Raw genomic sequence first — 22102 nt, forward strand, 5'->3', positions numbered from 1 at the left:
CTGAAAATGTTTTGGCCACTTGCAGTAGTGTTTTCAGGTCCTCATCTGATGAACTATACAGTTTTAAATCATCTACAAACAGAAGATGAGAAGCCTTTCCACTTTGTTATTTTCTGGGAGCCAAACTCTAACCATGAGCTAATGTGTTAAGTAGACAGCTTAATGGGTTAAGGGCAAGACAAAAGAGCAGCGATGACAGAGGGTCACCCTAGAATATTCCCCTCTGAATTTACTTATTTATTTGACATTTGGTAATCAGGCTAGTCCGACTGGGCTGCAGAGCCCTTTTTTAGAGGAGAACCGATCAGAAAATCTCCACAGATAAACAAATAGAAAAACAAATCATCATACAATATTAACACAGAAATGTACACACAGGGGAAACAGAATATAACTTATAAATGAACATGTTAGAATGCATAATAATATTGAGGGTTTAAACAGCCATGGTACATAGTAAGTATATAAAATACAATATAGCAAGTTAGATTCTGTCTAACAATTACCACCAGAGAGAAATTCAAGGTTGGTAGAATATCATAAAGACCTTAAATGAGTAGTTGTGGTAAAGTACGAGAGCAGAGGGGAAGGGGAAGAGGAGAGGAAGTAGTTAAGTGGGAGTGAAACAAGGACAGGTACAGGAATTAGTAAATAAGTCCTTTAGAAGTTTTTTGAAATTAAGGAAGTTGGTGTTTGTTCTTAGGGAAAGGGGAAGTTTGTTCCAGGCAGTGGTGACCGAGTGGCTGTATAAAAGTTTGCCAATATTTTTATTGGGTTTGTAGATGTCTGAGGTGTAGGTCTGTGCTGCATAGGTTACACTTAGGAGAGTAGGGAGTGATAAGGTTCATGAGGGCAGGACAGTGGGAGGATTGATTTAAGGAAGTGTGAGGTGGGGTTGGGGAAGGAATTGGTTATGGAGTTCATGTCATTGTAGGTTTTTAAAGCTATGTAGTGGTGAGAGCGATAGGGAAGGTTGGTAGTGAATCTGGCTATTTTGTTGTAGGTGGTTTCAAATTTAGTTAATAGATTGTTTTGAATATTGATGAGAATAGGGGCTGCATAAAGTAAGGTTGGGAGAAGGAAAGTCTGTGCTAGAGAATGTTTGGCGTTAATAGTGAGGTATTTTTTTATGTCTGTAAAAGAGACCAAGTTTTTGGTGGGTCGTTTTGATGGCTTGCTGAATATGTATGTCAATCTTTAGTTGGTCATCTATGATTGCAGCCAGAAGTTCAGTATGTGGTTCAACATAGACAGGTATATTATTAAGAGAAGATACTGTAAAGGTATTTTTGTGTTGTAGTGATTTGGTGAGGAAGAGTAGAAGTTTTGCCTTTTTAGGATTCAGTAGTAGTTGATTGTTCAGACATTTTTCAACTGAAAGGAGGGAATCTTGTGTAAGAGCAAGGAGGTGGGGAAGGTTGTCAGAGCATGAGATAATAGTGGAGTCATCTGTGTATTGTGAGGAGTTTGGACAGGAAGTATGTACCATGAATTACCATAAGTAGCACTAAACTTCTCTTCCCCTGAAGCTCTCAGCTCCTTGTAAAATCCACTTCACATCTCAACTAAATCTCTCAACTTCGCAGCACAAGAAATCTGGAAAAAGCCAAAATTTATTTGGTGGGGGGGGGGGGGGGGAGGAGGCCCAAAACCAGGAACACATTTTAAATATTGTTCCAAAAAAGCCAACAACTTGTTGGAATACACACGGCAAAACAACACTTTAATAAAAATAGTAGAAATATATAAAACATGTTTTTGGAACATTATACTTTTATCGTTGGTTACTTTATCCAGATTCAGGGGATTTGTGTTTTGACATTTTAAATATTGCTTGTAAAATCTTAGTAAGTTGCTAAAATAAAGTGTTTTGTGTTACCATGTGTTTCCTGAAAGATAGGAAGACTGAAACTTAAAGGGCTATCATTATTTAGTGAACTTAGTTCTCAAAGATTTGCCAGAAAACCACAAATTCTAAGAGGAACAAACCAAAAGTATGAGTCATATCTGGACAGTTGAGATCTATGAACACAACTGCCTGAATCACAAGTGGTGGTATGGCTAGATAATTCAGGCTCTTGTTTCTTGTACTTAGGGTACAGGGTGTGTGCCTGACTAACACTAACCACCAGGTCTACCTAAATGGGGCATTTTACACTTACACACTTACACACTCACACACACACACACACACACACGCACACACATACACACACACACACACACACACACACACACACACACACACACACACACACACACACACCATAAGGAAGCATCGGGGCAGCAGAAAACTCTCCTCCGTATGGAAGCATCGGGGCAGCAGAAAACTCTCCTCCGTAAGGAAGCATTGGGGCAGCAGAAAACTCTCCTCTGTAAGGAAGCATCGGGGCAGCAGAAAACTCTCTTCACCACTCAGGCATTTAGCGGCAGCATAACTTTCCTTAAAAGTTGGGCACAAATGTGATCAGACACTTACCAGTGGAACAGCTAGTAACTTCTGCGCGCTTGTGTTTAAATCCATGCTAGCGTGCAATGCATGCATGGGTCCTCCTTTGGAGTTTTATGTCACTTCATTAATTTTTCAGGTCTTGCAGCAGTAAAAGTGGGGGGGGGGGCGCTCCCTCCCCCTCATTCTATGGTTCCACCGTCCTATGCTGTCAAAGGCTTTAGCTAGATCAAGGAAGAGGCAAGAGACTAGTTTGTTATTGTCCCGTGCTTTAGCAATAGTCTGTGTAAATAAAATGAGAGCTGTAGAGGTACTGTGGTGAGGACAGAAACTGTGTTGGGTGGGAGTGACCAAGTTATTTTGTATGATGTGTTTAAGAAGCTGGTTATGAATACATTTTTCTAGAATTTTGGATAAAAGGGATAGTTTGGCGATAGGTCTGTAGTCGGTTGCTTCAGTTGAATTGCCACCTTTTTTGGAGGGGTATGACATAGGATTTTTTCCAGATGTCAGGGACTGTCTTCTGTTGAATTTACCTTTTTAGTAATATGGAGACTGGATGTGCAAATAGTTAGCTGCACGTTTAAGTAATAGAGAAGGTAAGTTGTCAGCAGATGGAGAGCAGGTTTTCAGTTTGGTAAGAAGACATTTGATGTATACAGTAGGGACAGGTTTAAGACAGATCTGGTTGGAATTGGTAGAGGGAGGGGGATCAGAAGAGGAGAGGGTGGTCTTGTCAGGTTTAGTTAACTTTTTTATAGAGTCATTGAAGAAGGAATTAAAAAAGGAGGCAGTGTCTAATGGTGAGCTGTTATGACAGGGGCTGGGGATAGAAGGGTTGCCTGGATGTAAGAGCTTGTTGCTATTATTCCAAAACTTTTTCAGGTTGGGGTTGGGGTTATCTAGTGGTTTTTAATAGTATTGTTTTTATGTCCAGATCAATTTGTTTCTTGGTTAAATTCCTAAGTTCTCTCTAGGTTTGGAGATGGGTGATGGGAGTTTTTTTCCCCCAGGTTTTCTAGGCACTGTCTCATTTAAGCATTAGTTTAAGGGTAGATTGGGTTAAACATGGAGCAAAGTTTGTTTTTGTTTTTATTTTTCTAGTGGGGCCTACGGAGTTTAGGGTATTCAGGAAGGTGTCCTTAAATTTGGAGACAGCCTAATTGAAAGGGATGGCATAGAGAAAGGACCCGTTAATAGAGGAGAGAGGATTATTGAAGGTATCTGGGCAGAAATTAGAGAGAGTATGGCTGTCTTTGTATTGGTGAGGTTTTAGCAGATGAGGGTAGTGTCGTAACACGTGGGCAGGGAGATGGCCACTGAAGGAGTCAGGTAGAGTGGTGGCATTGTGATACAGATTTGGGTTAGAGGTGAGAATCCAGTCAAGGGTAGTGCTGTTATTTGTGTGTTTATTGATATGGGCGGGAGAGGTGATGAGTTGTGAGAATCCAACAAGATTGATGCTAGTATTAGGACAATAGGAATTAAGGGAGTTACAGTCAATATTGACATCACCTAGGATGATAGTCTCATAAGTGATGTTTTGAGATGTCCAGGAGAGAAAGTGTTTGAGAGTACGGATATTGTTGCCAGGTGGGATATAAATTGCTACTATGGCTAGGTTTTTGTGATTATTTAATTTACAGTTAGCAATAAGAATTTCAGTTGGATGGAAATTGGGGCAAGTAGGTATAGGATAGAGAGAAAGTTTGTTACTGTATGATAGCTATACCACCACCTCGATTATTGTGTCGATCAAGGCCAAGGATATTGTAACCAGGGGGAGGATTTTGGAGTCTGTAATATGGGGGTGTAACCATGTTTCTGAGAGGGTGAGAATGTCAGGGTTGTGGAGAGAAAGATAAGAGCATGGAAAAAAGTAACTTTGTTAGTAATGCAATTTGTTAGTAACTTTGTTAGCATTTTTTATCCCTGTAATAATAATTTGTCCTTTATCATGGCTTAACTGCAGCATGGTTTGCCACTGTTTCATGGTCACTGTAATGTAATCGATCAGTGTAGGGTGTATCTTATACATTTTTAAGCACTCTTTTATCCATGAATGTGGAATATTGTCAAATGCTTTTTTTTATTCTATCCATGCCATACTTAGATTTTTCCCCTTTTTACAGTTCTCCATTATGACTTTATTTGACAGCAAATGATCCTTTGTTCCATATGACTTTCTTTTATTACCCTTTTGCTCTATTGCCATGACTGAGTTTTTCTTCTAAATGACTATAAACTTTGTCAGCATTAATTTTAGTGTATAGTTTATAAATCCTCAAAAGCCAAGTTATTGGTCTATAGTTTTTAGTATAGCTTGCAGGTTCACTGTTAAGTAGGAGTATTGTTTTTCCTGTTAGCCAGGCTGGTGTCTGTTTGGGGTGTGCATATAAATTGTGCTTATGCATGGCTAAATCCTCATGTAAAGATGTTAATACTTTTAGCCAGAAGTTAGTTACTGCATCTGGGCCTGGAATTTTAGTTAGGAGCTTTTCTTACATTTGTTTCAGTCTTTCTGGCCATTGCTTCATCCCATTTCATATCCTGTACATTTGAAATTCATATTCTTTCTTTTACTTCTTCTATCCATTTGTCATCTTTGTTATGTTCCACAGGATCTTCATAGATATTTCTATAAAATATATCTATTTCTTCTTTTTTTTTTTGGTGGTGTTTCAATTCCTTTTGCCTTGTTTACCAGTTCTCTATAAAACATTTTTAGGTCATCAATAAATTGCTTATTTCGTACTCTTCCTTTGCATTTATCTGCATATCTTGTAACGTTTTCTGCTGTTCTGATATTTTTAGTTTATTATTTGTGATAGTACACGATAGATCCTGAAATGTTCTGATACCGCACATTGCTTTTATCACGTCTATCTTTCTGAGTACTTTTGTTGATCTATTCCCTTTTTTATACTCTTCTTTCAGTGACACTTCTTGTCTTAATTACTTTATAGTTTTCTCTGTTCAATACTTCCATGATGGCATTTGATTTCTCCCCTTCATTTTTTTCCCTTAATACTCTGTGTTTTTGTGGTAAGGATTTATCTGTTATTAATTTAGCTGCACAGTAATATATCCTATTTACTTCTGTTATATCACATGGCTCTGTATGGACAGTTCTAATTACTGTATTCGTTTTATTGATCTTCTAACTTTCTGGGTTTTATTGACTTTCTGTAGTCTATTTCTTTCATTGATCTTAATATGTCTGTCCATTTCTCTTAAATCAAGCAACTCCTCTCTTAGATCATTTTCTTCTAAACTGAGGGCACATTCTTTGTTCTCCATTTTCTGCGGGCATTCTATAGAAAGTTCCAGAGCATCTTCCTGTACCACATTCTCTTCAGTTTCATCCTGTGTCATCCGTTGCTGTTTCATATGGAAGCTCACTGTCTTATCACTCCACAACACTGAGTGCATCAGAGTTGCCGCAGTTTCCTGTTCTTTCTCTTGTTGTGCAACTTCAACTGAACATTTGTGCTGTTTTCCTTTGAAAGGGTCCAAAGTATCTTCATATGACAACTGATCAGATGTTTCCTGCTCCACTGGTTTCTCCTTAATTTGGGGGTCCATTGCTCTGTCTTGCTGTGATGTTATCTGAGTTAGAATTTTAGGATTTCTAAACTAAATCCTTTACTTCACAGGTAATCCATAACCCCAGTTTCTATTTCTTTAACTTCTTCATTACTGATCCTCTTTTCTACTTTTCCTCTTAGTTTTCTTGCTTTTTATATTGCAAAATGTTACATGTCCAGATGCCTTTGCCTGTATTTCTCTTTAAATATCTTTGCTGCTGCTCTTTTTGTATTGATTAGTTTTGTTTTCTCCTTTGTATACATATTGCATCATATCAAATCTCTTTTTCATTCCCATGTCTATATTTCGTTTTCAGATGTCTCCTGCTCTTCTTTTTTCTCCTTACTTTGGAGACTCATTATTTCATCATGCTGTGATGTAACCTGCACTAAATCCTTCACTTTGCAACTGTTCCATAAATTCATCTTCTATTTTTTTTTACTTCTACTTTACTAATCTTCTGTTCTATGTTCCCTCTATGTGATCTTATTTTTTTATTATAAATGCTTCCATATCTGGATGTCTTTGCCTATATTTCTCTTCAAATGTCTTTGGGGATGCCTTTTTTGTGTTGATTAATTTTGTTTTCTCCTTGGCATAAATATTGTTCCATATCAGATCTCTCTCTCTTTCCCATGTCCATATTTCTTTTTTATACTTTCCAAAAGTCTCTAGATTTTGTTCTTTATCTTTTTGCACTTTCTCAGTTGCTTCTTTTTCCAAACATCTCAATAATGTTTTTTTATAAATCTGTTTTATTAATGAACACCAATTTTTATTTGAAGCTTCTGATAGTTTTTCTTGTGGAAGTATTTTTCTTCCTTCTAATTTCTCTCTTAATCTTTGTATATATCTTATGCCTAGAAATTCTGGACTTCTTACATAATAGTAACACTACATCATTTCTTTCTTATCCTAAAAAGTCCACTCTTTCATCTTTATAGTTGTTTTTTGGACTATCAGTTTTTGTGATTTTGTGGACTGCTACTTCCTTCTGCAGCAGTAGGGCTATCCTCTTCCTGGGCCTGGCCTAGCCCCATTGTAGGAATGTTTCTGTGTCTTAAGGATTCTACACTGTCATTTTTTCCAGTCCTGGCACCAGTGCGCCTACCAGGATTGGGCACTTTTTTACCCTGGATCATGTGCACCCAGCTATCTTTTTTATTTCTTAACCTACTTCTATCCATGATATATGCTACATAAAATACAGTCTATATATCAATGCCATCTTGGTGAGATTTTGTGAAAAACAAGGTCCACCTCATGAAGGCACTCACCGAGACTTGAGGATGAATTCAATTCCAGCAATACTAATCTCCTTTGCTTGCTGACTTATCATGCCTCCATTCGGACCATACATGAGACAGATATAGTAATATCTGAAATCTCTTTGGTCCCATCATCAACACCCATTATCTTTTCAAATCCTAGTACTGAGGGTTGTCAGAAGAGAAATCACTTGTTGGACACAACAGATATCCTTAAATCAAGGTATCCCCTTCTCCTTCTCTTATGCAAAGCAGTCAGTCACCACAGGCACTTTGGACTTTGCTTGAGAGCAGTTTCAGGAGGTATAAAATTGCAGGGCAAGGACAGACATAACCACATAAATATCAAGGAGATGCTTGTCCTGATCAAAACACTCAATTCTTCGAACCATGTTTGGTCCCCAGGACCTCTTCAAGTGGTTACAGACAATACCACAGTGATGTGGTATATCAACATGCAAAGGGGATCCAGGTTGTGCTTGTTCCCCCTTTGCACACTAGCCATGTTAGCTTGGGATATAGATTCACAGTACAATCTCACTCTACAGACATCCTACATTCTGTCAGAGCAGAATTATGTGGCACACAATCTGACGAGGATCAGGGCAGACCCTCATGAATGGAAACTAGATCCGGGGTCTTCCAAGACTTGATATATCTCTTTGCCTCCTTTTTGAACAAACAACTGGCAAAATTCTGTTCTATGACTCATTGCAAGAGGCCCTGAAAGACATATGCCATTTTTTTCCTTTGGACAAGAATGCTCCTGTATTCCTTTCCATCCTTTCCAGTAATATCCAAGGTACTTCAGAAGATTCAGAAGAAATCCCTTGATCATTGTGGAAACTCTTTTCTGGCCTAGGCAACCAAAGTTCTCCCCTCTTTTGGAAATGGCCATGGGCAATTACCACAAGCTTTTTCACAGAATGTATCTAATGACACAACAACAGGAGATTTTGATACACCACAACATCAATTATCTTCAATTGATTGCCTGGATGATAGGGTCTTAATTTATTTTTAGGTACCTGTTTTCTGAGGATGTGCAGCAGGTAGTAATGGAGGTATGAAAGCCTGCTGCTAGAGAATCATATATTAGCAAATGGAAAAGGTTTTCTAGTTGGTGCAATAACATAACCAGCACCCCTTCAGGGCTCATTGTTCTCTGGTTTTACAATATTTGTGTGAGTTACTATCCTATGGCTTTTCTTACTTCTCATTCAAAATTCATCTATTAGCCATTTCAGCGTGTCTGCCCATGGATCCTCCTCTTTCAAGGCAGTCATGTATCAAAATGTTCTTGAAATGGGATTTTCATAAGAGACCTCCAAGTAAACTGGTGGCCTGTCCTTAGAATCTTAGTTTTGTGTTAGAGAAAGTAACACTTGTTTCATTTGAACCACATAAATTGGCTGACTTGAGGTTCTTAACATAGAAAACAGTTTTACCGATTGCTCTGACCTCTGCAAGAAAGGACTCTGAGTTGAAAGCTGTCAGAGAAATATGCATTTATGTATATGTCTAATACTTATTAGAAGCTAAAAGAATTACCACGTTTTCATTTTATTTTATATACAGCTTAATTCTGTATGAAATTATAAGATGCTTTTTGAAACTGCAGTATGCTTTCTGAAAACTTGCAAGATGCCCCCTGACCTAGTAATTGCTAGCACAGCAAAATTCATGTTTATGCCTTTTGGAAATGTACTGAGAAGCAGGTGATTATCTGCTAGGTCAGGAAGTAATAAATGAAACAATACCATATTCTATAATGTTATGATTTTGAACAATCAGCTCTGTTCGTGTTATGAGAACATGCACAGCTGCAGAAAAGAAGAGATACATAAGACAAAGGACTGCTTGAAGAATCTGTACTTGCTTTGTGCTCGAATTAGCTGTAGTACCTTGAATAGAAACATAACATAGTGGGAAACTATATCTAACCGGTGGTCACCAAGGCCACGTTGTTTTTCTTAGGAAGTTTTTCATAAAATTGATAGTGCAAGCAGAAAATTATGGATAAACAGCTGCTATGTAATGATGATGTTAAAACTTGTGATCTGCTACGTCAGCTTGGTAGGCAATGTCTTGTTATAAAGTGTATAAAGGTGAACTTACTTCCTGATTTTAGTTAGACAAACTCTGTATTAGCATGTTTTTGTCTCCTTGCTGCAAGATTAAAGTGCCTTAACCTGAACCTACCGTGTATTGATCATTTTTAAAGTATATTTTTCCTTTGACAGATTGGTCCTTCGGACCGGAAACATCTCTCGCTCTAGCTCAGGTCAGATGGGCCCGGTGGCATGAAACCGTACAGGGAAGAAGCCACATTGGTTCTTCTGCTTTGAAAAGATCTCCGACTGAATTGTCGTTCAAAAGAGGCCAGCCACTGTTTCTGATCTGTGATTGGAGGACAAGTCAACAGTTCCGGTGAGAGATCAATCACGGAGGCTCAGGTAAGGAGGATTTTACCTTTTCTTTGTTTCAGATCAGGGACTTGTTACAGTATTTGTTTTTGTCAGGGAGATTTTTTTTTTGTAAATCAGGGACAAAAAAGATTGCTGTCTTGTCATAGATCAGGGAAATAGAATAGGTAGGCAGTTATTCTAGATAAACTGTGAAGAAGTGTAAATCGTGGTACCACGTGATAAAAAGGGTTACGTAACAATTTCTAAGTTAAGACAACATGGGAAATAAGTGCACAAAAATTCCCGAGATCCGCCTTTAACCGAAGAAGTGAAATATATGCAATTACAGCGTGCCGACAATGTTAGGTACTATACAAAATGGGTTAATAAATGCAAATTTGATGGTAATTTAGATAAACCTTCACTTATCAAACTTGTCAAACAACTTAAAACAGATGCAAAAGGTCAGATAAAAAAGCAACATCAATTAGGAGTTCCTCAGGCACACAGGTGGCTTGAGGAAGCAAACCGCAGGGAACAAAAGAACAAAAATTCAAAAGCAATGTTTTTAGATAAAGAAGACAATAACTTGGTAATAGCAACAGCCCCTCTGCCCCCTCCACTTCCCTTACCAGAATATGAAGCGAGTAGACAAGCTGATCCACCTCCGCTATATCCAGCTGTCCCTGCAAAACCAAAACCGTTTGTCAGAGATCCTATCGAGACTAGGTCTCGAACACGCAACTTAAGAGGGGATATTGAATTGTATGAAATAAAGTAAAAATTCACAAGCTATGAGTGAGGAAGAGATATGTCCACTCATAGAAGTACTAAATCTACAGGCAGGACAGGCAGGACAGGACCCAACTCTTCTAGTATATAGACCGTGGACACCGGAAGACATCCGAAAAGCCACAGAGGGAATTCCCCATCCGAAAGTTAATTTTAGAAAATTCTTAGAAGACTTACAGGGCATGAGGTTAAGTTACCATTTAAATGGAGAGGAAGTAGAGAAAGTAGTCAGACAAATTGTAGGTCCAGATTGGCACATGATCAATGGCAACTGGAATCCCTGAGACGCAGAACATAGGCCACTCCCACATAGTAACGCAGAACTGGATAACAGAGTGAAAGGTCTGACAGACCGAATCTCTGAGAAATGGAAGCCTAGAGCTGACTGGACTTGCATTAATCAATGCATACAACAAGAAGGTGAAACTGTCGATAGATATTATGCCAGATTATTAGAGTGTTTTAATAACCATTGTGGAATGCAGGTACCTGAAGACCAAACACATGATTCCCCATATGAGCAGCAGCTAAAGAATGCATTTTTGAAAGGCAGTATTGCACCCATTAGCAGCTTTATTACAAAGCACATGGTAGATCATCGTACAAGTAGATTACAGTCATTACTTGAATATGCAAGACATGCCGAAAGGCATTTTAATAGCAAAAAGAAAAAGAAAACTCAAGTATTTGCAGTAGAAGATGGATCAGAAGTCTTTGTAGTACAGACCGGGAAGAAGGGTAAGAAAAATGCCCAGGGAAACAAACAATCTGATAAACGATCAGATGAGTTTGAAGAGAGAAAGAAAAGGGGTGAATGTTTTAAATGCGGAAAAAAGGGACATTTAGCAAGGGATTGCAGGCAAAATAAAAAGGTAACCACAGAAGACAAGGAGGGGAGGACTGACTATATGATAGTCAACAATCATTAGAAAGGAATAATCAAGAAAAGACAGGTGCAAATGTGATAGAAGGAGTAGAGAATGTGATAGAAGAAATAGAGGATGTGCATGAAATCACAGATAATGAAGAAAATGAAATTTTAGACTTGGCATTATTGAGCCTAGAGCTCTACTTAGCAGACACAAAACCGGAAGTTACACTTCTGGTAGAGGGGAGGGAAGTTAAATTCTTGTGTGACTCAGGGGCTTCACGGACCCTGATACATCCTTCCAAACTACCAGAAAATTCTGAATCACTTGACTACATATTAGTGAAAGCAGCTAATGGACAGCTGTATCGGGAGCCACTCTCCCACAATATAGCAATAACTGACCCTGTTTCAGGGATGACCCAGAAAAGCAAAATTGTTGTTTCTGCAAAATGCCCAGTAAATCTTTTGGGCAGAGACCTAGTGCAGATATTTGGCATAGCAGTAGTTCCAACTATGCAAGGTATGAAAGCACAGCGACAAATGGATACTTTTGTAGTGCGACCGGAGGGTGAAACATTTTATTGGTACAGCCAGGACTTGGTTACGACTGGTCCAGGGGCAGTAACCGAAGAACTGATGAACGTAGCCATCAGTAAATCCCCCTCCCTTGACACTGATAAACAGCATTTGTTGCATTGCACTCTATATTACTGTAGCAAACTGGGACCTGATAAAGAATATGAGCAAGAACTGTTTAGAAACCATGCTAACAGATTAGTATTACGAAATCTGTACTGGGACACAGAAGGAAACAGTGTAGTAAGCTGTTCATTGCCCCAGGAATTCCTAGCACTTTACAAATCTAATCAATTACCACATGTGAGTTTGACTAAAGATAAAAATGTGAAGTGGGCAGACCTAGGAGAAAAAGTCACAAGGTGGGAAAAACAGACAGAATTAGAACTTTCAGAACAGGGAGTACAAAAGCAGAAGTTGAATTGGATAACACAGACACACCCAGCTGTACACTTGCAGGTAAGTGAGGACAGCTGAGTAGCACTCTTACCAGAAGAAGAGGAAAAAGCCTTACGAGACATACCAGAGACTCTCTGGTCAACAGGAAAATCAGATGGAGGACTTATTCGTACAGCAGGACCAGTCACTATCACGCCAAAGTCAGCATTTAGACCTCAAAAGAGACAGTATCCCTTAAGAAAGGATGCAGAAGTAGGAATCAAACCTATAATAGCAGCCCTACTTAAGGAAGGAGTATTGATAGATTCTCCTAATTCACCATGTAATGCACCCTTATTTCCTGTTAGGAAAGCAAATGGAGAATGGCGTATGGTCCAAGATTTACAAGCTGTAAATGACGCAGTTATACCTAGGGCACCTACGGTGCCAGATCCACACACCTTATTAAATGATTTGAAACCTCAACAAAAGTATTTTTCTGTGGTAGATATTAGCAATGCATTTTTCTCAATACCGATACACCCTGACAGCCAACATTGGTTTGCATTTACATTTCGGGGGATACACGACTACCACAGGGATATTGTGAGAGTCCAACAATATTCGCACAGGAAATGGCAAGTAACCTGGCGGGATTTATCCCACCGAAAGGCAGCCAGATTTTGCTTTGTGTAGATGACATTCTGCTGGCAGCCCCCACCCAGCAAGAATGCAGAGAAGATACCATAGCATTACTACAATTTCTAGCTACAAAACAAACAAAAACAAACTGCAACTTTGGAAAAAACAGGTCAAATACCTGGGATATTTTATATCCAAAGAGGGCAGAATATTAGACGAAGACAGAAAAACAGCAATATTACAAGCACCCAAACCAACTACCAAGAAGGAAATGATGTCCTTCCTAGGTACTACTAATTTTTGTCGGAGCTGGATTCCAAACTATGCCTTGGAATCTGCTCCACTGACTAACTTGATATTCAAGAAGCCTATGGCAGCACAAGATTTATTACAGTGGACACCAGAAGCAGAATCAGCTTTCTGCAAATTGAAACAACTGATAGCATCCTCATTAGTTTTAGGATTACTGAACTATCATAAACGATTTTTCCAAACTGTAAATTGTAAGCAGGGTTATATGACATCAGTGTTAACACAGCAGCATGGGGACAAACAACGCCCCATAGCTTACTGTTCATCACAGCTAGACCCAGTGGCGCGATCCCTGCCCCACTGTGTACAAGCAGTAGTCGCAGCTGCAATGACAGTGCAGGCTTCAGCCACAGTAGTGTTATTCCACCCTCTCACGTTGAGAGTGCCTCATGCAGTTGCGATTATTTTACTGCAAGAAAAAGTAGTATATCTTTCTCCTGCTATACATATTTCCTGTATGACTATGCTGTCGAGCCAACCTCATATGACAATTGAATGATGCACAACTTTGAATCCGTCAACCTTGCTCCCAACCCCTGCAGATGGCAAACCACACTGCTGCTTGCAGGAGATTGAGCAAAAGACACTACCTAGAAAAGATCTCACGGATGTTCCCTTGGATGATGCTGAGGTGACATACTATGTGGACGGCTCGTGTAGGAGGGGTCCTACAGGACAGAATCTAGGGGGGTATGCAGTAGTTTCTGATACTGAGATTTTAGTAGCAAAGTCTTTACCACACAACGTATCTGCATAACAGCAGAACTGATTGCTTTAACTAGGGCATGTACCTTGGCAAAGGGTAAACGAGTGAACATTTTTACTGACAGCCAGTATGCTTTTTCTACTGTACATGTTTTTGTGCAGCAGTGGAAAAATAGAGGAATGATAACATCTACTGGTAAACCAATTAATCATGCGTAATTTATTTTAGATTTGTTAGACTCTATTCAGTTACCTCAGAAAGTAGCTATTTGTAAATGCGTAGCTCATACCAAACAACAGGATAAGATTTCAAAAGGTAATGCGAGAGCTGATACAGCTGTAAAGCAAGCAGCTTCAGCTTCAGAAGTATTTCTTTTGAGTGAGGAATTACAACCATCTGAGATTTTAGACTCAGAAATGTTAAAAACAATGCAGGCACTTACTACAAATGTAGAAAAACAAAAATGGATAAAACGAGGAGCAATTCTTGAGAAAGGGCTGTACTTCTCCAAAGAGAGAAAACCAATTTTACCAACTAGCTTGTTTAGGTATGCAGCTTTGTTGAACCATGGGCAGTGCCATGTCTCAACAGGGGGGATGGTACAGTTAGTGAATCAAGTGTTTACAACATATGGATTTACAAACTACACAAAAAATTTTTGTGCAGCATGCCATGTTTGTAACAAGCATCATGCACAGGGGGCATTGAAGCCTAAGCAAGGGAGTTTCCCTACACCACCGTATCCATTCCATACTATCTGTATGGATTTTATAGAGCTAAACAAATGTGAAAATAAAAAGTACTGCCTTGTCATTATAGATATGTTTTCCAAATGGGTGGAAGCTTTCCCGACTAAAAATCTAGATGCAGCTACTGTTGCAAAAGTCCTCGTTAAAGAAATTATTCCTAGATTTGGCATACCGGAAAAGATTTATAGTGACAATGGCACACACTTTGTAAATCAAACTATACAACAATTGAGCCGTTATTTCGGGATTTCTCTGAAAAACCATTGTGCATACCACCCCCAATCTGCAGGATTAGTAGAGAGGCATAATGGAGTTTTGAAAAATAAGCTTAGGAAATTGATCAGTGAGACACAAAAGAATTGGGTGCACTGTCTACCTCTGGCACTGTTGAGTATGAGAACTGTTCCAAATGCAAAAGGGTTAACTCCTTTTGAAATACTGTTTGGGAGGGCATATTATACACCTCAGTGGAAACCTCTCATTGCCTGCAGACCAGGAGGCTGACAGTTCACTTGAAGAGTATATGAGGCGATTTTTGAATAACAAACTTTTGCAGTTAAATTCTGTTTTAGATAAAGAACAAGCCAGACCATCGGAAGCAGCAATAGCCCCAGGCACGTGGGTCTGGGTGAAAGTCGTGAAGAAAAAGAATTGGAGTTCTCTGAAGTGGGAAGGACCGTACCAAGTGCTACTGTTAACACCCACTGCAGTCAATATCGCAGAGTGAGCGTCCTGGATTCATTTGACACACTGTAAATTAGTTAAGAAGTTCGAACTGGACAAAAACCTTATTACTGTTGTACAATGAGACCAAAATGACCAGGTATAGAGCAAACAGAGATGCAGAACAACCTCAGAAAACTTGCATGATTATTCTGATAGCTATACTGATAACAATGATCTTTTTGCTGTGGCCTTTCCTTTTTCCAGCCACACGAGTTGAACTGAACAAACGTGATGCATTACTCATAGACTGGCATCCAAACTTTAACACTTACCAAGCAATTAAATATGTATATGCTGAGACTTTTAATGTTTCGAATTGCTGGATTTGCACAGCTATACCAACAGCATACAGGGGATTATTGATGACTGTTGTCCCCCTAGGGGTCAATGAGACCTGGGAAAACTTGATTTTTGATACTACACCCGTGAAATCACAAGACAAAATAGCATTGTACCTACCTGTTACACAAAAAGGGATTGTATGTTTTTATAAAAATGACACTATTCAGGTGGGTTGGAGCAATTGCAATGTGACTGTTTCTTATAAATGCTATATTAAGGCTACTAAGACAGAAACTATCTGTGATACGAACTATGACTCATATTTTGAACAAATGACAGAAACTATCTGTGATACGAACTATGACTCATATTTTGAAAAAATGAAGAGAACTGTTAGTGAAATACAGCATAATCTTGTTCTTTTAAAGCAACTTTCTATTACTGACAAAAAAATGTTTCATGCAGGGCGAGCATATATCAATACTAAAGTAGAGAACTGTTATTTTGTTTGTGGGGAAAAAAGCATATAAATGGCTACCTGAGAATTGGTCCAGCCGTTGTTTTTTGGGTTACCTGGTTCTGGCCATATGACACACTGCAGCTTTGCCTCAGGGGAAAATTCGAAACATCAGAGTGGTTAGCAGTAAACCTAGAAGTCCAATCAAGAGACCTGAGAATCCAGTGGGACGAATTGAAGCAGGGTGGAGAAACCATAACTCCACGAAAAACAAAGATAAACTGACACATATGGACTTGAGTGACACTATTATATCATGGGCAGGCATAGCCCCTGTATATGGCACAGTGAAATCGATTTGGGAGCTGAGAAAACTGTCCAAACTTCTCAAAGTTATGAGCAATGCAACTTTTTCTGCTCTCGAATTAGTGACTGATGAACTAAATGCTATGAGAACTGTGGTACTTCAAAATCGCATGGGTCTTCACTTCACCCTAGCGGCGAGAGGTGGTACATGTGCTTTAATCAAAGAAGAATGCTGTTTGTATATTCCTGACAACCAGCATGAGATAAACGACCATCTTGAGGTGATCCAGCAAGTGTCGACCATGACCAAACCAGGCCCAAATCCTCTGACGGACTTTTTCCAGAATTTGTTTGGGCGGTGGGGTTCCATCCTAATGAACATCCTGATTGCCATTTGTGTGGGATTACTCCTATTAGGAGCATGCATTTGTTGTGGTACTCCCTTCATGAAAAAGTTAATCAAAGCTTTTATAGATTTGTCGGTTTCTGAGACTTTGTATCAAAGTACTGAAATTGAAGAGTTGTTGAAAACTGAAATGCTTTCATAAGTCTAAACTACATGACTCTCTTAACTGCAAATCCGGAATGGAAGAGGTTAGGAGAAGAAGTAAACTGTTTATGCTTTTGAAAATAGAATAAAAAGTATTAACAGGGGGGAAATGTCAGAGAAATATGCATTTATGTATATGTCTAATACTTATTAGAAGCTAAAAGAATTAACACATTTTCATTCTATTTTATATACAGCTTAATTCTGTATGAAATTATAAGATGCTTTTTGAAACTGCAGTATGCTTTCTGAAAACTTGCAAGATGCCCCCTGACCTAGTAATTACTAGCACAGCAAAATTCATGTTTATGCCTTTTGGAAATGTACTGAGAAGCAGGTGATTATCTGCTAGGTCAAGAAGTAATAAACGAAAAAATACCATATTCTATAATGTTATGATTTTGAACAATTAGCTCTGTTCGTGTTATGAGAACATGCACAGCTGTGGAAAAGAAGGGATACATAAGACAAAGGACTGCTTGAAGAATCTGTACTTGCTTTGTGCTCAAATTAGCTGTAGTACCTTGAATAGAAACATAACATAGTGGGAAACTGTATCTAACCGGTGGTCACCAAGGCCATGTTGTTTTTCTTAGGAAGTTTTTCATAAAATTGATAGTGCAAGCAGAAAATTATGGATAAACAGCTGCTATGTAATGATGATGTTAAAACTTGTGATCTGCTACGTCAGCTTGGTAGGCAATGTCTTGTTATAAAGTGTATAAAGATGAACTTACTTCCTGATTTTAGTTAGAAAAACTCTGTATTAGCATGTTTTTGTCTCCTTGCTGCAAGATTAAAGTGCCTTAACCTGAACCTACCGTGTATTGATCATTTTTAAAGTATATTTTTCCTTTGACAAAAGCTCTTATGGTGAATCAACCCTACCTCATTTTTCACAAGAGGAGGGTTTCTTTGAGAACCAATTCATCCTTTATGCCTAAAGTGGTATCCAAGTTTATTTTAAGCCAAACTATCCATCTCCCCATTTTCTTTCCTGAACCTAAAAACGAGGAAGAAAGGATACTCCATACCTTGGATGTCGACAGACAACTCAGGTACTATCTTGACAGAACTAAATCTTTCAGATCTTTGGATTGATTGTTCATTCCTTGTGAAGGTAAGAAGGGAAAACCTGTATCAAACAGACTTTTTCCAAATGGTTATCTAAGGCTATTATATTTTGTTATACTCACTATGACAAATCTATTCCAGGCAGGGTCAAGGCCCACGCTACAAGGATCTTGGCTTATTCTAGGTATTTTTCGAAATGGTTGGATTCTAGAAGTATTCTAAAAGCTGCTACTTGGTCCTCTGTACATACTTTTACAAAGCAATATAAGTAAGCTGGATTCCTTCTCTAAGTCTAGATTATGTATAACTAGGACCATTCTCCAGGGGATCCTGGACCTTCACATTCCATCTCCCAAATATAGTTAGCTATGGTAATCTATACAAATAGTTGAGGCTACTGCAGCAGTGATCAGTATGATAAGCATAGTACAGATGTGCAAGTTGAATTTACCATAATAGTAGATGTTGGAGTGATCATTGCTGCAGTAGCCACTCCCTCCCTATGCCATGGAATAGACATTTATTGTTTTGTCATTCCTAGCCTTGTCCTTTCAGGGCTCAGCCTCCATCTCTGTGCTGGCAGGAAAGCTCTGGAAGGCTTTGTACCCAAACATGTCTTGTCAGCTTAGCTCGAGCTATTTGACCGTTTGGGTGTGTGGAAAGTGCCCTGAAGCTTCTGAAGTTGGACAGCTGTGATATCCTTGGCAGGATATAACCCAGTTAGGCAAGGCTATTGTATCAGTGATCATTCCATTATCTACTGTTATGGTAAGTTCAACTTAGACAACTTCACTTTTCCTTGCTATATAAATCATGGAATTCAAAAGTTTCTATATGTGTTCCCAGCTTCAGCAACATCCTAGCTGCCTTGGAAGAGGCCCTTTGTCCTGCCTGCATCACAGTCAGTCTAAGGTAATAAGACTAATCACAGCTTCTGCCAATCATAATTACCTGAAGGTTCATTACTTTTTCAGAGACTAATGATACATTCCAAGCCAGGCATGGTGACCACAGACTAACATACAGGCCCATTCTGCATCTTTCCTAAAATGGTTTAAGTTTGGAGCAAGTCATAATAACATAAAGCTGTTCCCCACTACTTCTGGGGATAATTTTTAGCAGTGACAAGCCAGACCTGGAAACTGGGACTAACCTGGGAGGCATACCTCTCAACCTCTTAGATCAAAATATCTGGACAGAAATGATGGGAGGACAAATAGGGACAGATTTTAAATATTGCTCTTACAAACTTAGAAAGTTGATAGAATAATAGATTTTGCATTAGCATAACTTTTCTAAAGGATGTGAAGTCTTAAACTCAAATGTTTGTCATTATTTAATGACTTCAGTCCTCAGCTATTTGCCAGAAAGGTTCATAGGTTCATAGGTTCATAGGTTCATACTAGGCTATCTGCCCGAGGGCATTTACAAGCCTAGCCCATAGTTTTGTGGCTTACGCCACCCCTTTAGTATGGGGAACTATACCCATTATTTTGCTGTGCCTCTGTTGAGCAGTGACACTGAGGTAATCCCTGGGGTATATCTGCGATCTCCCATCCATTGGTCAAGATTTCTCTTGAACAAGGCCAGCGAGGTGCTCTGCCTCACATATACCGGGATTTTATTCCAGGTGCAGATTTTAGTAGGGACACGCCAAAAATATGAGGTAAAAATCTGGACATTCTGCGAAAATCTGTACAGTTGAGAGGTATGCTGGGAGGTATGAAGAATCCACTGGTTCCAAGTGGTTGTCACTTTTCTTTTTCAACCTTTTCTACAACCCACATGTATATGAGTACAAATTAATATGTAAGCATGGTCTTTTACGCATGTTTCTTGTATATACTTTCATTTCTCATGTTGAAGGAAAATCTGATGCAGCCTCATCCAGTTAAAGTTGTGAGCAGCTTGAGGCCTACTTAAATCTAGCATGGCTGAATGATCTACTATCAAGCCAGGCACATGTAAATCTCAGTATGACTCACATGAAAACATAGCATGTTGTTACAGTACTGTGGTTTGTGCTTGTGTATGACTAATTGATTATGTTACTGCTTTATTATGTTTGTAACTTATTTGCATGAATATTTGATTTATATTTCTGATTCTGTACTTATTATTGAGAATTGCTGCAGTTGTCTTTTCCTGAGAGGAATTGACTAAAATGGGCTATTTTAAGTAAATACCTTAGTGCTTTCAACCTATTATATCAGTCTCTTAAATGTTCTTATTTTAACAATCTATGCAACAGTGGGTATCGAGCTGGTAGAATAACTGTAAACTGCCAATGTATTGATACATGTATTTTATTTTATTATGTTTGTGGAATGGGTTATATTACTGTGGTAAAACTGACCATACAGTACAATTTGAGTTGTTATTTTTTGCCCCTGTTGCCTGCCAGTAGTCTACCCTCTCCCATCCAATGCAACTATTCATTCTTCATCACAGTGGTCTAATCAGCCAGTAGAGACCATCATTAAAATAGGCATCCGGGTGGTTCATATTTTTACTTGCTGGTTATAACCCCCTGCATACACTCAGTAAAACATCAAGGGAGGCTGTACAGTGGTCCCACTCCACATACAGTGGTCCCACTCCACAAAGGTGGTGCCACAATGGACCCCGGAAACTATCGCCCCATAAGCCTGACTAGTCTGGTCTGTAAAGCTATGGAGCGTATTATCATGGAACTCATAAACAAAGACATTGGGAGCCTCCAGACACTGGACCCTACCCAATTCGGCTTTGTTAAGGGCAGATCTTGCCTCTTAAACCTAGTTGATTTCTTTGAAACAGTTACCAAAGCCATAGATGAGGGCAAGGTAGTCCACACAGCCTACCTGGACCTCGCAAAAGCCTTCAACATAATACCCCACTCAGGCATCATAAATAAGCTTACCTGCTTAAATATCAACCCCTATATCACAATATGGGTTGCAAACTGGCTCAGAGATAGAACCCACATGGTCAGAATCGCAGGTGCCATGTCTGAATCCAAACCAGTTACAAATGGCATCCCACAGGGCTCAGTTCTGGGACCTCTCTTGTTCGGTATATACTTCTCAGAGGTTCAGGCTAACACAGGGGGATTATGGCTGACAAAGTTCACAGATGACTGCAAACTGGGGGCCATAATCGAATCTTCAGCTGACACAAGCATCCTCCAAAAGGGTCTCACAGAGATGGATGCTTGGTGCCAGAGCCACGGCCTCAAGCTAAATGCTAAAAAGTACATAGTCATCCCCTTTGGGAAAAACAAGGTGCCCACAAATTACCACATAGGTGGTAATCCATTAAGTACGGAAGAAGTAATTAGAGATTTGGGGACCAACGTAGATAGTAATCTCTCCTTTGATAATCACGTTGCCAAAGTGGTTAGAAAGACCTTCTATATAGCCCACCTTATCACAAAAGGGTTTGCATTTAGATCAAGAGAGGTCATTGTGCCCCTCTACTCGTCACTCATCAGGCCCATAATTGAATACAATGCCCCTTTTGGGATATACCTTACCTGACACCTGCAGCAACTGGAGAGACCCCAAAAGTACCTCACCAAGAGGATCATGGGCTACAAACAGATATCCTATGCAGCTCGACTAAAGAAACTCCAGCTCTACTCAGTTGCTTACCGCCTACTCAGAGGTGATCTATGCCTGACGTACAAAGCCATGTCAAACCCAGAATTAATGGACATGCTCCACCTCAAAAAATCCAAGTCCCTTAGAGCAACATGCTCCAGGGACCTAAACCTCAGCACAAAAATAAATAGGACATGCTGGAGGGACAGATTCATCTCCCAGAGACTCCCCTCACTCTGGAATAGAATCCTGATTCATGTTAGACAAAGCCCCTCGCTGACCCTCTTCAAGCGAAATCTGGACGCGTGGATGGGAAATCACAAATTCACCCCTGGGATCTCTTCTGTGTCCCTGCTAAAAAAAACTAGGACCACCTTAAGCCAGAAA

Source organism: Protopterus annectens, chromosome 1.part1 (assembly GCF_019279795.1).
Source record: "Protopterus annectens isolate FY-2018-M chromosome 1.part1, PAN1.0, whole genome shotgun sequence".
Lineage (NCBI taxonomy): Eukaryota > Metazoa > Chordata > Ceratodontiformes > Protopteridae > Protopterus > Protopterus annectens.